The sequence below is a fragment of the Vulpes vulpes genome, chromosome X (assembly GCF_048418805.1).
Source record: "Vulpes vulpes isolate BD-2025 chromosome X, VulVul3, whole genome shotgun sequence".
NCBI classification, from domain to species: Eukaryota; Metazoa; Chordata; class Mammalia; order Carnivora; family Canidae; genus Vulpes; species Vulpes vulpes.
In genome coordinates, this window is record NC_132796.1 from 45,066,035 (window position 1) to 45,084,292 (window position 18,258).

An 18,258-nucleotide genomic window follows, 5' to 3' on the forward strand; every position below is an offset into this window, starting at 1 on the left:
TTATTAAATGGGCATGCAATGCTATGGAAGGGATTGTTTTCTTCTTTGGATGGGAATAAAGTGGTGGTGGCTCTCAATGATGGTAGTATCAACCAAAGGAGATGATTTGAAAGTTTGTGAAGCGCTTGTAGATAATCATAATGACTGGAGAACTTCCTGTCCTATTATGATCAGGGTTTTGTGTCAGAACAGGCTGCACAAAAATATGATTTTTCTATGTCCCAGACAACTTTTGACTATCCCATTGGATGTTTATATAGATGAAAAGCCCGTTTGTATTGATCCAGGCCTTGAATCAAACTTCATATTATATACAAAGAAGAAAGTTTTAATATACACTGACTTTTCCAGGACTGCATCTACCATGTACACTAACATAGATCTTACTTTGTTTTGTTCAGAATGTTACCAGGAATGTTCAATTTGGAAAATCATTTCACCTACAAAAATACTGTTCTTGGATATTTGAAATGAGAGTAATAACAGACCTGTAAAAGAGCATTTGTAACTAGTACATTTACAGGCATTCTATGTATATTTGTCTACATGTGTCTTTTAGTGTTGTCATGACCCAGCATTTCCTTTTTTTTTTTTTAATTTTTTTAAAATTTTTTATTTATTTATGATAGTCACAGAGAGAGAGAGAGAGAGAGAGAGGCAGAGACACAGGCGGAGGGAGAAGCAGGCTCCATGCACTGGGAGCCCGACGTGGGATTCGATCCCGGGTCTCCAGGATCGCGCCCCGGGCCAAAGGCAGGCGCCAAACCGCTGCGCCACCCAGGGATCCCAGCATTTCCATTTTGAAATACATTCTGTTTCACCAGAACTGCTTTCTTTGTTTTTCTCTTTTATATTGTAGATATCATATTTTTGATATTTTGTATATTTTACTTCAGTATAGTGAAATAAGCAATAAAATAAGAAACAGGGCCAGATAGGATTGAGAAATAGTAGCTTAGAGTAGAGTAGATAAGAATGGGTGATAATGTTGAAAAACTGTATGTAGAGATGCAGGAAATTGTTAGAATGGCTATGCATTATGCTTTGTGGTAGAGATTACCATAGATCTGATTGCCAGATTTAGTGAATCGCTTTAAGCTTTTATTGTGACTCTAATATTTAAAATTCTCTCCTCTTTTGCTTCCTAGGACATCCTTCTCTTTCAGTTCTTCTCTTTTATATCTGGCCTTTGTTTCTCACTCTTTTTTTGAGTACTCCTCCTCTGCTGGAATCTTTCGATTTAGTGGTTCCTAAAACTCCCTGTTTGAAGTCTCAGTTCTGCTTGGCAATCTCACCCACTGCCTTGAGTTTAATTAAATATACAAATGCAGATGATTACCAATCTGTATCACCGGCACATGCCTTTATATCAGGCTTCAGACTCATCAAGCCAGCTGAACTCTTTATTACTCCACCACTAGCACCACATTTTTGTTGGTACTAATATTCTCAAGGATAAACGACTTCGGCATCATGTCATATTTCTCCTTTTTTACCTCCACTTTTTCATCTGATGCAAAATCATAAACGATTATTCTTCAAAATATCTCATGAATTTGTCTTCTTTTCCATTTCTAAAACTCTATTCCAGTACCCTGGTTTATTTATTTTTATCTTTCAAAGATTTTATTTATTTATTCATGAGAGAGGCAGAGACGTAGGCAGAGGGAGAAGCAGGCTCCCTGCAGGGAACCTGATGTAGGACTCAATCCCAGGACTGCAGGATCATGCCCTGAGCCAAAGGCTCAACCACTGAATCACCCAGGTGTTCTGTGGTACCCTAGTTTAGGCCCTTACCGTTTCTCCTGATGACAAAAATAGTTTCCTAACTGAAGCTGCTGCCTCCACTACTGCCTGATGACTTTTTGTACAGTCTCTAGAGTATATATCTAACCATATTGTTTCTCTAAGTAAAAATCTTTTAATGACTTTCTGTTTCCTGTGATAGTCTTAGTGTAGCATAAAAATTCTCTATGCCATGCCTCTTACTGGAACTGCTCTCTTACCACTAATCCCTACACCACCCCAAGTTTTCTATAATCCCTTTCTTGTAGTTTATGTTTTACCAGGGTTTCCTTGAATCTACTATGTTTGATTCCCATTTTTTTGTGCATTTGTTTTCCTGTAATCTCTTTATACCCTTTACTTCATGAACTTTGCTCTTCATAGTCCTGCTCAGTTGTCTTAATCTTAAGAAAGTTTTCTTTTATTTCTTGTTCTTTGCTTCTAGAAGTGATTACTTCCTCATTGCCATGTCTCTGTCTGGTATTTATCTATTATTGTACATATCATATGCTTGGTAGATGCACATTGATACACACTGAATTCTCACCATAGCATCTTCCCATCTTGTTGATTAGGAATGTAGAAGATAAAGTACACAACAGAAGTTCATAAGTTTGTTTCTTTTATATTGTTTATTACTTGATATATAACTTATAGTAAAGTACATAAATCTTAAGTATGTAGTTCTGATAAGTTTATACCTATATTTATCCATTTATGTAACCACAACCTAGGTCAAAATATAGAACATTTTCAGTAACCCAGAAGGTTCATTTGTGCCCCTTCAAGTTAGTACCCTCAAGAAGTAACCACTATTCTGACTTTAATCACCATCTATCAAGTTTGCCTGTGCTTGAACTTTATATACATGGAATCACAGAGTATGTGTTCTTTGGTGAGACGCTTTTTTATTTTTTTTTAAAGATTTTATTTATTTATGAGAGAGAGAGAGAGAGAGGCAGAGGGAGAAGCAGGCTCCATGCAGGGAGCCTGATGTGGGACTCGATCCTTGGACTCCAGGATCGTGCCCTGGGCCGAAGGCAGGCACTAAACCGCTGAGCCACCCAGGGATCCCGGTCAGACAGGTTTTTATAAAAACCTTAGAATTTTGGTGCACTCCAGTGTTGTGTATGAGAAAAGAGATTCTGAAACAGCCTGTTAGAGAGGATGTTCTAAGAATGAGGCAAGGCTTCAGCAACTCCCCAGTCACAAAGATCAGAAAGTCATCAGTGCCCTCACAGCAAAATAAAATGTTTTAGTACATATATTAAGGACAGGAAACATGAAATCTTATTAATTTTAAAGAAACTATAGAGGAAGAGATCTTCAAATTTTCTAGGGAAGAAAATATGTTAATTTGAAACTTATTCAGTTCAATTCAGTCAGCACTTACTAAGAATTTTTGTGTGTCAGGTACACAGAGTATTAAACTGTGCACCTGCCCTTGAAGATTACACATTTTGGTGCTGGAGACAGAATCATCTCTAAGGGAGATTTGAATTAAACATACACTATAAATGGGAGGCACCGAGGTGAAGAAAGTTGATGAGGTATACTTCATTTTCAGCCATGATTGATTTGAGATTCTTGTGGGACATTCACATGTAAACATTCTTTAGAATGTTAGAATTACAGACAAGGAATGCAGATTTGGATGTTATCAGCATATAGATGGGGATTGTGAGTACATAAATGGGAGCTAAAGTCTTGGGGAGTGTATAATATGAGACCGGAGAGTGAAGTGGAATGCTGAAGCACAACAACATTGAAAAGACTGTGAGAGGAAGAGGATTCTGGAAATGAAACTGCATAGCCAAAGATGGAAGGAAGATGAATAGGAAATGAAGTGTCCTTAAAAAAAAAAAAAAAAAAAGGAGTGTCCTATCACCTAAAGGAAAAGTATATATCAAGAATGAGGAGGTAATCAACAATATCAGCATGTTTTTGTAAAAGACTTTAAAGTATTTGTTGGCATTGAGAAAGGAAAGGGAGAACAGTCATTTATCAAAAGAAGGCCTTGATTTGGCATAGAAGAAAATGATTGTAGTTGTTTGGGGAGTGCATGGAGGGAGATTGGAGATGTGTTTAGAGAGTGTAGAGTGCGCTTTCAAGAAGTTGAACTATGATACAGGGGAATAAGGATAAATATAATGAGAGGAACATAAGGTTAAATGAAACCTTGTTTTGAAGGAAAAGACTTGAGAATATTAAATATTTATGGAAATGTCAAATAAGGAGAGGCTGAAGGAACAGGAAAAAGTGGGTATAATTAATAGTTTGGTGGAGGTGAGATTAAGTGCAGAGATGGCAGACTATGCTTTATAAGCGGAGAAAACTGAAGAGAGAAATAGTAATAGTTGAAGACATAAATACTTCACTTTCAATAATGAATAGAATGTGTAGACAGATCAGTAAAGAAATAGCAGACTTAACCTGCTCATTGAAAGCGGGTAGATAGAGAAACATGTATTATGGACCTCAAAAGAACATAAAGGTAACAATGCTTGTATCAGATAAACTAGATTTTATTTTTTAAGGTTTTATTTATTTATTTATACATGAGAGACACAAAGAGAGAGGTAGAGACATAGGCAGAGGAAGAAGCAGTTCCTTTGCCCAGAGCCTGATGTGGTACTCAATCCCAGGACCCTTGGGATCACGACCTGAGCCAAAGGCAGATGCTCAACCACTGAGCCACCCAGGTGCCTGGATAAACTAGATTTTATTTTTTATTTTTTAAAGATTTTATTTATGAGAGACAGAGTGAGAGAGGGGGCCAGAAACATAGGCAGAGGTAGAAGCAGACTCCCTGCGAAGAGCCCAACAAGGAACTCGATCCCAGGACTGTGGGTGGCATCACACCCTGAGCCAAAGGCAGATACTCAACCACTGAGCCACCCAGGCATCCCTGGATAATCCAAATTTTAAACCAAAGACTGTAACAAGATTTGAAGAAACATAGTATATCATAATAAAGGCAACTATCTAACAGATATGACCATTGTAAATATTAATGCATCCAACATGGGAGCACCCAAATATAAAATACAGTTAATAAAAAACATAATGAAACTCATTGATGATAATACACTAATATAAAGGGGCAGTAACAGCCCATATTCATTAATGGATAGATCATCTAAACAGAAAATCAATAAGGAAACAATGGCTTTGAATGACATACTGGACAAGAACTGCTTAACAGATATATTCAGAACATTCCATCCCAAAGCTTCAGAATATATATTCTAGTCAGGTGCACATGGGATATGCTCCACAGTGGATTTCATATTAGGTCACAGATTACACCTCAGAAAGAAAAAGTTTGAGATCAAATCTTGCATATTTTCTGACCATAACGCTATGAAACTTGAAGTCAACCAGAAGAAAAAAATTTAGAAATATGAGAAATACATGGAAGTTAAACAACATTCTGCTAAACAATGAGTGGGTCAATCAGGAAATCAAATAAGAAATAAATACAAGGAAACAAAATGAAAACACAATGGTCCAAAACATTTATTTATTTTTAATTAATTAATTAATTAATTAATTTGAGTTAAATTTGCCAACATTTAGCATAACACCCAGTGCTCATCCCGCCAAGTGCCCCCCTCAGTGTGGTCCAAAACATTTAGAATGCAGCTAAAGCAGTCATAAGAGGAATGTAAATTATAATAAGGCTGACTTCGCAAAGCAAGAAAACTCTCAAACTATCTAACCGTATACATAAAGGAGCTGGATAAAGAACAACAAAGGAAATATAATGCAAGCGGAAGAATATAAATAATAAAGACTAGAAAAGAAAGAAATGATATAGAATCTTAAAAGACAAAATAAGAACAGAAGAGATCAATGGAATCAGAAGGTGATCCTTTGAAAAAATTAATAAAATTGATAACTCCCCTGTCAGAATTATCAAAGAAATTATCAAAAAGAATATCTCATTATAATGAGAAACTATATGCCAACAAATTGGACACCCTAAAAAAATAGATAAATTCCTAGAAACATGTAAACTACTAAAACTGAAACAAGAAGAAATTGAAAAGTTGAAAAGACTGATAACCAGCAAAGAAATTCAATCAGCAATCAAAAAACAAAAGTCAAGTACCAGATGGCTTCACAGGTAAATTCAAGAAAACATTAACAGAGGAGTTAATACCTATATTTCTCAAACTATTGCAAAAAATAGAAATTGAAGTATAACTTCCAATTTCATTTTGTGAGGCCAGTATTACACTGGTAACAAAACCAGGCATTCTCAACTAAAAAAGGGGAATTATAGGCCAATATCATTGATGAATATGGATGCAAAAATTCTCAATAAATTATTAGTAAATTAAATCCAACAGTACATTAAAAGAATCAATATCACAATTTAGTGGCATTTATACCTGGGCTGCAAGAGTGTTTCAATATTCAAAAATCAATCATTATGCTATACCATATTAATAAAAGAAAGGGCAAAAATCATGATAATTTCAATAGATGCAGAAAAATTATTTCACAAAGTACAACACCCATTCATGATAAAAATTATCAACAAAGTAGGGATAGAGGCAACATACCTCAGCATCATAAAGGCCATATACAAAATACTCATAACTAATATGATCCTCAGTGAGCGAAAAACTGAGAGCTTTTCCTCTATGGCCAGAAACAAGACATTGATGTTCACTCTTACCACTTTTATTTAACATAGCATTTGAAGTCCTAGCCATTGTAACCAGACCCCCCCCCCCCAAAATCCAAATTTGCAAGGAAGAAGTAAAACTTTCACTATTTTCAGAGGAGATGATTCTCTATATAGAAAACATGGCACTCAAACTGTGGAAGGAGACTCGGTGTCCAACGACAGATGAATGGATAAAGAAGATGTGGTTTATGTATACAATGGAATATTACTCAGCCATTAGAAAGGAGAAATACCCACCATTTGCTTCAACGTGGATGGAACTGGAGGGTATTATGCTGAGTGAAATAAGTCATTCGGAGAAGGGCAACCATTATATGGTCTCATTCATTTGGGGAATATAAATAATAGTGAAAGGGAATAGAAGGGAAGGGAGAAGAAATGGGTAGGAAATAACAGAAAGGGAGACAGAACATGAAGACTCCTAACTCTGGGAAATGAACTAAGGGTGGTGGAAGGGGAGGAGGGCGGGGGGTGGGGATGAATGGGTGATGGGCACTGAGTGGGGCACTTGACAGGATGAGGACTGGGTGTTATTCTGTATGTTGGCAAATTGAACACCAATACAAAATAAATTTATTATTAAAAAAAAAAACCTGGCACTACCAAAAAACTGCTTGAAGTGATAACTGAATTTAGTAAAGTTACAGGACACAAAATCAATATACAAAAATCTTCTGCATTTTTATACACCAATAATGAAACAAGAGAAAGAGAAATCAAGGGTGAATCCCACTTATAATAGCACCAGAAACAGTGAGACACCTAGGCATAAACCTAACCAAAGAGGTAAGAGACCATTATTCTTAAAACTTTAAGAAACTGGGATCCCTGGGTGGCACAGCGGTTTAGCGCCTGCCTTTGGCCCAGGGCGCGATCCTGGTGACCCAGGATCGAATCCCACGTCAGGCTCCCTGCATGGAGCCTACTTCTCCCTCTGACTATGTCTCTGCCTCTCTCTCTCTCTCTCTCTCTCTCTGTGATGACTATCATAAATAAATAAAATTAAAAAAAACTTTAAGAAACTAATGAAAAAATTGAAGATGACACACAAAAACAGAAAGTCCAAGTTATGGATTATAAGAGCAAATATTGTTAAAATGTCTATGCAAAGCAATCTACACATTTTGTGTACTCTCTATCAAAATACCAGCACAGTTTTTTACAGAGCTAGAAAAACAATTGTGAAATTTGTATGGAACTGCAAAAATCCTTGAATAGCCAAAGGAACCTTCAAAAAGAAAAAAAGCAAAAAAAAAAAAAACAAAACAAAAAAAAAAAAACAAAAAGAAAAAAAGCAAAGCTAGAGGCATCACAAATCCGAAATTGAATTTCTCTTACAGAGGAGTAGTGATCAAAACAGCATGGAACTGGCACAAAAATATACACGTAGATCAATGGAACAGAATCGAAGTCCAAGAAATGTACCTACAACCCATATGGTTAATTAATCTTCATCAAAGCAGGAAGGAATATCCAATGAGCAAATAAGTCTCATCGGAAAAATGTTTTCAGAAAATTGGATTACAACAGTCAAAAGAATGAAAATTTGTTACACAATACACAAGCATAAATTCAAAATGGATAAAGTACCTAAATGTGATATGGAAACCAATAAAATCCAAGAAGAGAAACTATAGAGTAACCTCTTTACCAATTGCTGTAGCAACTTCTTCCTATATATGTTTCTTGAGGTAAGGGAAACAAAACAAAAATAAACTATTGGGATTTCATCGAAATAGAAAGATTTTGTACAGTGAAGTAGACAATCAGGAAAACTAAAAGGCAATCTTCAAAATGGGAGAAAAATATTTGAAAATGACATATCTAATAAAGGGTTTGTATCCAAAATATATAAAGAAGTTCTACAACTTGACAAAGAATAATTCTTAGTAAAATATTGGCAGAAGATATCAACACTCTTTTTCCAAACAAGATATATAGGTAACCACCAGACACATGAAAAGATGCTTAACATCAATCATCATCAGGGAAATTCAAGTCAAAACTACGGTGAGGTTTATTCTTAGGTATCTTATGCTTTTGGGTGCAATAGTCAATGGGATTGACTCCTTAATTTCTCTTTCTTCAGTCTCATTGTTAATGTAGAGAAATCCTACTGACTTCTGGGCATTGATTTTGTATCCTGCCACACTGCCAAATTGCTGTATGAGTTCTAACAATCTTGGGGTGGAGTCTTTTGGGTTTTCTATGTAGAGTATCATGTCATCTGCAAAGAGGGAGAGTTTGACTTCTTCTTTGCCAATTTGAATGCCTTTAATGTCTTTTTGTTGTCTGATTGCTCAGGCTAGGACTGCTAGTACTGTGTTGAATAGCAGTGGTGAGAGTGGATATCCCTGTCTTGTTCCTGATCTTAGGGGAAAGGCTCCCAGTGCTTCCCCATCGAGAATATTTGCTGTGGGCTTTTCATAGATGGCTTTTAAGATGCTGAGGAATGTTCCCTCTATACCTCTATCCCTACTGAAGAGTTTTGATCAGGAATGTATGCTGTATTTTGTCAAATGCTTTCTCTGCATCTATTGAGAGGATCATAAGGTTCTTGTTTTTCCTCTTGCTGATATGATGAATCACATTAATTGTTTTTTGCGTGTTGAACCAGCCTTGCATACCGGGGATAAATTCTACTTGGTCATGGTGAATAATCTTCTTAATGTATTGTTGTATCCTATTGGCTAGTATCTTACTGAGAATTTTTACATCCATGTTCATCAGGGATATTGGTCTGTAATTCTTTTTGGTGGGGTCTTTGGTTTTCGAATTCAGGTGATGCTGGCCTCATAGAACAAGTTTGGAAGTATTCCATCTCTTTCTATCTTTCTGAACAGCTTTAGTAGCATTGGTATGGTTTCTTCTTCAAACGTTTGATAGAAATCCTCTGGGAAGCCATTGGGCCCTGGACTTTTGTGTCTTGGGAGGTTTTTGGTGACTACTTCAATTTCCTCCCTGGTTATTGGCCGGTTCAGGTTTTCTATTTTTTCCAGTCAGTTTTGGTAGTTTGTGGTTTTCCAGAAATGCGTCCATTTCTTCTAGATTGCCTAATTTATTGGCGTATAGCTGTTCATAATATGTTTTTAAATTCGTTTGTATTTCCTTGGTGTTGATAGTGATCTCTCCTTTCTCATTCATGATTTTATTAATTTGAGTCTTCTCTCTCTTCTTTTTAATAAGGCTGGCTAAGGGTTTATCTATTTTATTAATTCTTTCAAAGAACCATCTCTTGGTTTTGTTGATCTATTCCACAGTTCTTCTGGTCTCGATTTCGTTGAGTTCTGTTCGAATCTTTATTAACTCTCTTCTGCTTGGTGTAGGATCTATTTGCTGTTTTTTCTCTAGCTCCTTTAGGTGTAAGGTTAGCTTTTGTATTTGAGTTCTTTCCAGTTTTTGAGTGGATGCTTGTATTGCGATGTATTTCCCCCTCAGGACTGCTTTTGGGGTATCCCAAAGATTTTGAACAGTTGTATCTTCATTCTCATTAGTTTCCATGAATCTTTTTAATTCTTCCTTAATTTCCTGGTTGACCCTTTCATCTTTTAGCAGAATGGTCCTTAACCTCCACGTGCTTGAAATCCTTCCAAACTTAATGTGATTCAGTTCTAATTTCAAAGTATTATGGTCTGAGAATACGAAGGGGACTATACCAATCTTTTGGTATTGGTTCAGACCTGATTTGTGACCCAGTATGTGGTCTATTCTGGAGAAAGTTCCATGTGCACTCGAGAAGAATGTGTATTCAGTTGCATCTAGAGGAGAACACAAGCAACACCCTTTCTGAACTCTGCCACAGTAACTTCTTGCAAGATACATCCACGAAGGCAATAGAAACAAAAGTAAAAATGAACTATTGGGACTTCACCAATATAGGAATCTTTTGCACAGCAAAGGATACAGTCAACAAAACTAAAAGACAACCTATAGAATTGGAGAAGATATTTGCAAATGACATATCAGATAAAGGGCTAGTTTCCAAGATCTATAAAGAACTTATTAAACTCAACAGCAAAGAAACAAACAATCCAATCATGAAATGGGCAAAAGACATGAAGAGAAATCTCACAGAGGAAGACATAGACATGGCCAAGAAGCACATGAGAAAATGCTCCGCATCACTTGCCATCAGGGAAATACAAATCAAAACCTCAATGAGATACCACCTCACACCAGTGAGAATGGGGAAAATTAACAAGGCAGGAAACCACAAATGTTGGAGAGGATGTGGAGAAAGGGGAACCCTCTTACACTGTTGGTGGGAATGTGAACTGGTGCAGCCACTCTGGAATACTATGTGGAGGTTCCTCAAAGAGTTAAAATAGACTTTCCCTACGACCCAGCTATTGCAATGCTGGGGATTTACCCCAAAGATACAGATGCAGTGAAACTCCGGGACACCTGCACCCCGATGTTTATAGCAGCAATGTCCACAATAGCCAAATGGTGGAAGGAGCCTTGGTGTCCATCGAATGATCAGTGGATAAAGAAGATGTGGTATATGTATGCAATGCAATAGTACTCAGCCATTATAAAGGAGAAATACCCACGATTTGCTTCAATGTGGATGGAACTGGAGGGTATTATGCTGAGTGAAATAAGTCAATCGGAGTAGGACAAACATTATATGGTCTCCTTCATTTGGGGAATATAAAAAATAGTGAAAGGGAATAAAGGGGAAAGGAGAAAAAATGAGTGGGAAATATCAGAAAGGGAGACAGAACATGAGAGACTCCTAACTGTGGGAAATGACCTAGGGGTGGTGGAAGGGGAAGTGGGTGGGGGGTGGGCATGACTGGGTGACGGGCACTGAGGTGGGCACTTGATGGTATGAGCACTGGGTGTTATTCTATATGTTGGCAAATTGAACATCAATAAAAAATAAATTTATTTAAAAAATACTAAAAAAAATTACAATGAGCACCTCATACCAGTCAGAATGGCTAAAATCAGCATCACAGGAAACAACAGGTCTTGGCAAGAATGTGGAGCAAGGATAACTGTCTTGTATTCTTGTTAGGAATGCAAACTGGTGCAGCCGCTATGATAAATAATATGGAGTTTCCTCAAAATCTTATAAATATCAATACTGTACATTCCAGCAATGGGACTACTAGGTATCTACCCAAAGGAAACAAAATAGTAATTCAAATGTATATGTGTTCCTTGAAGTTTATAGCAGTATTATCTAAAATACTTAAATTATGTAAATACCTCAAGTGTCTATTGACTTACAAATGGATAATGAAGTGACACTCACACAAATACACACACAGTGGAATATTACTCAGCCATGAAAATCAATGAATGACATCAAGTAGACCTAGAATATTATGGTTAGTGAAATGAGTCCATCAGATAAAGACAAATACCCCATGATTTCACTCATACGTTTAAGAAACAAAAGAAATAAAGGGAAAAAGAGCAAACGAAGAAACAGACTCTTAAGTATAGATTACAAACTGATGGTTACTAGAGAGAATGGATTAAATAGGTGATGGGGATTAAGGAGTGTACTTGTGATGAGCACCAGGTGTTGTATGGAAGTGTTGAATCACTGTATTGTATACTTGAAATTAATATTATACTGTTAACTAAATGGAATTTAGATAAAAAAAATTTAAAGTGTGTCAAAATATGTTAGTGTTTAAAGGAAGAGGAAATTTGGAGCAGGATCTAAGAATGCAACATAGGAAGACCCTGAACTCATTTCCAGAGATTTACTAAGTTACCTTAATATAAAGTAATTCCTTCAAAAGAAATGAGGGCTGACTGAAAAGTTCTTCACAATAAAGGATAAAAGGACAACATTGATGATGACAGGAGAGACAGACATAGGGAAACCATGAGAACCCACCCCTCGTTCTGTGAACCTTTGAGGTATAGCATTGACCGACTTGGAGCAGATTTTCTACCCTAGATTACAGAAAAAACAAAACAAACACTGTGGTTTAAAAATATATATAAATGGAAAAAAAGGATATAGATGATCACATTGGGGAGGCTCCTCAGGACCCGTGGTGAGTTTTCAGGGAGACGTGGGGCCATGTCCAGGCTGAGAGGAGCCCCCGGCCTCCTGAGGATCTTCTGTGAGGCTTCCAGAGGATGTGAGGCATAGTCCACAGTGACAGGAGACCTGGTGTCCTTAGGACCCGCTGACTATGACTCAGGAACACGTGGGGCCATGTCTGCACTCACAGGAGCCCGGCTTCCTCAGGACCCCCTGGAGGACTCTGGAGGTGCCGTTGGGGGCCACATCCACATCAGAAGGGACTATTCAGAACCACAGGACTGTTGTGCCCAAGAGTGCGAATCCTAGAAACCACCGAGAAGCCGACACCTATGCAAACACACAAGGGTTTATTTACAAGCTCGAGCTTGTGTCCAAGTATACCCGACACATCGGAGCAGGGAATTGGACCCCGAGCTCAGTCACTTATCAGGAAATGCATCTTTATGGATTTGGAAAGAACTGAGAGACATTATTACCGATGGTCCTATAATTATGTGAAGGATACTTCCCTGAGATTCTTCCCCTGTTTGAACTGACACTGAAACACTGTGATCTCTTTGAAAGACAAATGTCAAGGAAATAAATGTTATGCATTCCTAATTAAAAAAAAAAAAGGGAAGAAGAAGCCTGGGAAGAAGAATCCTCATAACATTTGTCTTTGAAATTAAGAAGACCAAATTTCATGAGTTCTTAAAACGGTTCACAGAACGAGGGGTGGGTTCTCATGGTTTCCCTATGTCTGTCTCTCCTGTCATCATCAATTCCCCCAAAATTTCAACCCAAGAGAGTACACATCAAGACACATAGTAATAAAAATGGTGAAAAGTTAAACAGAGAGAATTTCAGAGACAGCAAGAGAAAGGTAGACAGTTACATAAAAGGGAGACTGCATAAGAATATCACTGATTCAAAGCAGAAACATTGCAGACCAGAAGGAAGAAGCATGATATATTCAAAGTTCTGTCTACAGCCATGAATATTCTATCCATCAAAGCTGTCATTTAGAATAAAAGGACTGATAAAGAGTTTCTCAGACAACCTTACTGAAGCTTATGACCACTAAACTAAACCCAAAAGAAATGTTAAAGGGGACTCTTTGAGTGGGAAAACCATAGAGTATGAAAAGTAGGCAATACAAAACCAGTACTAAGTATAACTGCAAAAATGTGCCAAAGTCTTCACAAAATTAAGGTTGTAATATGTGACACCATATACTTAAAACATGGAGGGAAGAGGAGTAAAGAATGAGTTTAGAATGGAGGGGCAAAATGGCGGAAGAGTAGGGTCTCCAAATCACCTGTACCCACCAAATTACGTAGATAACCTTCAAATCATCTTGAAAATCTACGAATTCGGCATGAGATTTAAAGAGACAACAACTGGAATGCTACAGTGAGAAGAGGTCGCACTTCTATCAATGTAAGAAGAGGTGGAAAAAAGAATGAAAGAAACAAAAGGCATCCAAGGGGGAGGGGCCAGGCTAAGGCCGGGGGGAGTGCCCCCAGGACAGGAAAGCTCCTTCCCAGAGAAGCAGGAGCTTCACCAATCTTCCCGGGCACAAAGGCACTCCCAGGGAGTTAGAGCAGGAACCCAGGAAGGGCGGGGATGCCCTCAGGCTCCCTGGGACACTAACAGAGCAACTGCACCCCAGGGAGAGTGCACTGAGCTCCCTAGAGGACTGCAGCTCGCGCACGCATTGATTCGGGAGCACCTCGGAGGAGCTCCGGTGGCAGCTCCGCAGAGGGGGTGCTGCGCGGCCCGGATTGTGAATCCAACTGCACAGGCCCAGGAGCACAGGGCGTCGGGGACACAGCCCAGGATCCGGCCTCCCCCCGGGACAGGTAGAGGTCAGGAGGGCCAAGGACACCAAGGACACTCCTGCCCCGAGCTGAGCAGATCAGCGACCCCGCCCCCGGAGCATCCAGGCCCCTGCAGTCGGAGAGCTTCATAGTTACTGCGGAAGCTGAATCCAGGGCCCCAGTGCTGGCCGCCGCCACTGTGGTTGTTCCTCCTGGGGCCTCACAGGGTAAACAACCCCCACTGAGCCCTGCACCAGGCAGGGGGCAGAGCAGCTCCCCCCCCGGAAGTGCTAACACCTGAAAATCAGCACAACAGGTACAACCCAAAGAAGACCAGCTAAACGGACAAGTTCAAGGGAGAGTCAGGGGACTTAAAGTATACAGCATCAGAAGATACTCCCCCGTGTTTTTTTTTCCTTTTTGATTTCTGTTTGCTTCTCCCACCCTTGTATTTTCTTTTTCCTTCTCTATTCTCTTTTTTCTTTTTTTCTTCTTTTTCTCTTTTCTTTCCTTCTTTCTCTTCTCTCTTTTTCTCCTTTTCCCAATACAACTTGTTTTTGGCCACTCTGCACTGACCAAAATGACTAGAAGGAAAACCTCACCTCAAAAGAAAGAATCAGAAAGAGTCCTCTCTCCCACAGAGTTACAAAATCTGGATTACAATTCAATGTCAGAAAGCCAATTCAGAAGCACTATTATAAAATTACTGGTGGCTCTAGAAAAAAGCATAAAGGATTAAAGAGACTTCATGACTGCACAATTTAGATCTAATCAGGCAAAAATTAAAAATCAATTGAATGAGATGCAATCCAAACTAGAAGTACTAATGATGAAGGTTAATGAGGTGGAAGAACGAGTGAGTGACATAGAAGACAAGTTGATGGCAAGGAGGGAAACTGAGGAAAAAAAGAGACAATTAAAAGACCATGAGGATAGATTAAGGGAAATAAACCACAGCCTGAGGAAGAAAAACCTACGTTTAATTGGGGTTCCCAAGGGCGCCGAAAGGGACAGAGTACCAGAATATGTATTTGAACAAATCATAGCTGAAAACTTTGCTAATCTGGGAAGGGAAACCGGCATTCAGATCCAGGAAATAGAGAGATCCCCCCCCCCCTAAAATCAATAAAAACCATTCAACCCCTCGACATTTAATAGTTAAGCTTGCAAATTCCAAAGAAAAAGAGAAGATCCTTAAAGCAGCAAGAGACCAAAAATCCCTGACCTTTATGGGGAGGAGTATTAGGGTAACAGCAGACCTTTCCACAGAGACCTAGCAGGCCAGAAAGGGCTGGCAGGATATATTCAGGGTCCTAAATGAGAAAAACATGCAACCAAGAATACTTTATCCACCAAGGCTCTCATTGAGAATGGAAGGAGAGATAAAGAACTTACAAGACAGGCAGGAACTGAAAGAACATTTGACCTCCAAACTAGCTCTCCAAGAAATTTTAAGGGAGACTCCTAAAATTCCCCTTTAAGAAGAAGTTCAGTGGAACAATCCACAGAAACAGGACTGAATAGATATCATGATGACACTAAACTCATATCTTTCAATAGTAACTCTGAATGTGAACGGGCTTAATGACCCTGTCAAAAGGCGCAGGGTTTCAGACTGGATAAAACAGCGGGACCCATCTATTTGCTGTCTACCAGAGACTCATTTTAGACAGAAGGACACCTACAGCTTGAGAATAAAAGGTTTAAGAACCATTTAGCATTCAAATGGTCCTCAAAAGAAAGCAGGGGTACACAACCTTAAATCAGATAAACTAAAATTTACCCGAAGACTGTAGTGAGAGATGAAGCGGGACACTATATCATCCATAAAGGATCTATCCAATAAGAGGACTTAACAATCCTCAATATATATGCCCCGAATGTGGGAGCTGCCAAATATATCAATCAGTTAATAACCAAAGTTAAGACATACTTAGATAATAATACACTTATACTTGGTGACTTCAATCTAGCGCTTCCTACACTTGATAGGTCTTCTAAACACAACATCTCCAAAGAAACGAACAAGAGCTTTAAATGGTACACTGGACCAAATGTATTTCACAGATATCTACAGAACTTTACATCCAAACTCAACTGAATACACATTCTTCTCAAGTGCACATGGAACTTTCTCCAGAATAGACCACATACGGGGTCAAAAATCGGGTCTGAACTGATACCAAAAATTGGGATCGTCCCCTGCATATTCTCAGACCATAATGCCTTGAAATTAGAACTAAATCACAACAAGAAGTTTGGAAGGACTTCAAACACGTGGAGGTTAAGGACCATCCTGCTAAAAGATGACAGGGTCAACCAGGAAATTAAGGAAGAATTAAAAAGATTCATGGAAACTAATGAGAATGAAGATACAACCGTTCAGAATCTTTGGATGCATCAAAAGCAGTCCTGAGGGGGAAATACATTGCAATACAAGCATCCACTCAAAAACTGGAAAGAACTCAAATACAATAGCTAACCTTATACCTAAAGGAGCTAGAGAAAAAACAGCAAATAGATCGTCCACCCAGTGGAAGAAGAGAGATAATAAAGATTCGAGCAGAACTCCATGAAATCGAGACCAGAAGAACTGTGGAACAGATCAACAAAACCAGAAGTTGGTTCTTTGAAAGAATTAATAAGATAGATAAACCATTAGCCAGCCTTATTAACAAGAATAGAGAGAAAACTCAAATTAATAAAATCATGAATTTGAAAAGAGAGATGACTACCAACACCAAGGAAATACAAACGATTTTAAAAACATATTATCTTATGAACATCTAAACGCCAATAAATTAGGCAATCTACAAGAAATGGACGCATTTCTGGAAAGCCACAAACTACCAAAACCGGAATCGGAAGAAATAGAAAACCTGAACAGGCCAATAAGCCAGTAGCCAGCCTTATTAAAAAGAAGACAGAGAAGACTCAAATTAATAAAATCATGAATGGGAAAGCAGAGATAACTACCAACAACAAGGAAATACAAATGATTTTAAAAACATATTATGAACATCTATACTCCAATAAATTAAGCAATTTAGAAGAAATGGATGCATTTCTGTAAAGCCACAAACTACCAAAACCAGAACAGGAAGAAATAGAAAACCTGGACAGTCCAATAACCAGGGAGGAAATTGAAGCAGTCATCAAAAACCTCCCAAGACATAAAGTCCAGGGCCAGATGGCTTCCCAGGGGAATTCTATCAAACGTATAAAGAAGGAACCATACCTATTCTACTAAAGCTGTTTGGCAAGATAGAAAGAGATGGAGTACTTCCAAACTTGTTCTATGAGGCCAGCATCACCTTTATTCCAAAACCAGACAAGGAGCCCACCAGAAAGGAGAATTGTAGACCAATATCACTGATGAATATGGATGCAAAAATTCTCAACAAGATACTAGCCAATAGTATCCAAGCGTACATTAAGAAAATTATTCATCATGACCAAGTAGGATATCCCTGGGACACAAGGCTGGTTCCACACTCATAAAACAATCAATGTGATTGATCCTCTCATTAGATGTAGAGAAAGCATTTGACAAAATACAGCATCCGTTCCTGATCAAAACTCCAGAGTATAGGGATAGAGGGAACATTCCTCAACATCTTAAATGCCATCTACCAAAAGCCCACATCAAATATAATTCTCAATGGGGAAGCACTGGGAGCCTTTCCCCTAAGATCAGGAAGAAGACAGGGATGTCCACTCTCACCACTGCTATTCAACATAGTACTGGACGTCCTAGCCTCAGCAATCAGACAACAAAAAGACATTAAAGGCATTCAAATTGGCAAAGAAGAAGTCAAACACTCCCTCTTCACCGATGACATGATACTCTACATAGAAAATCCAAAAGACTCCAACCCAAGATTGCTTGAACTCATACAGCAATTTGGTAGCTGGCAGGATACAAAATCAATGCCCAGAATTCCGTGGCATTTCTATAC

General features: G+C 38.4%; 1 protein-coding gene across 2 annotated transcripts in view; it reads left to right on the plus strand.

The window, feature by feature from the left end:
• NBDY (negative regulator of P-body association) overlaps positions 1-10,055 on the plus strand; it is a 50,115-nt gene extending 40,060 nt beyond the window's left edge. The window contains exon 3 of one of the 2 annotated variants that reach the window (XR_011998222.1): positions 10,037-10,055. The gene's annotated coding sequence lies outside the window, so the exon portion shown is untranslated. Of the gene's footprint in view, positions 1-629; positions 7,077-10,036 lie in introns of those variants that run through there. The other variant, XM_072744030.1, reaches the window with a different exon arrangement.
• Positions 10,056-18,258: the final 8,203 nt, after the last annotated feature.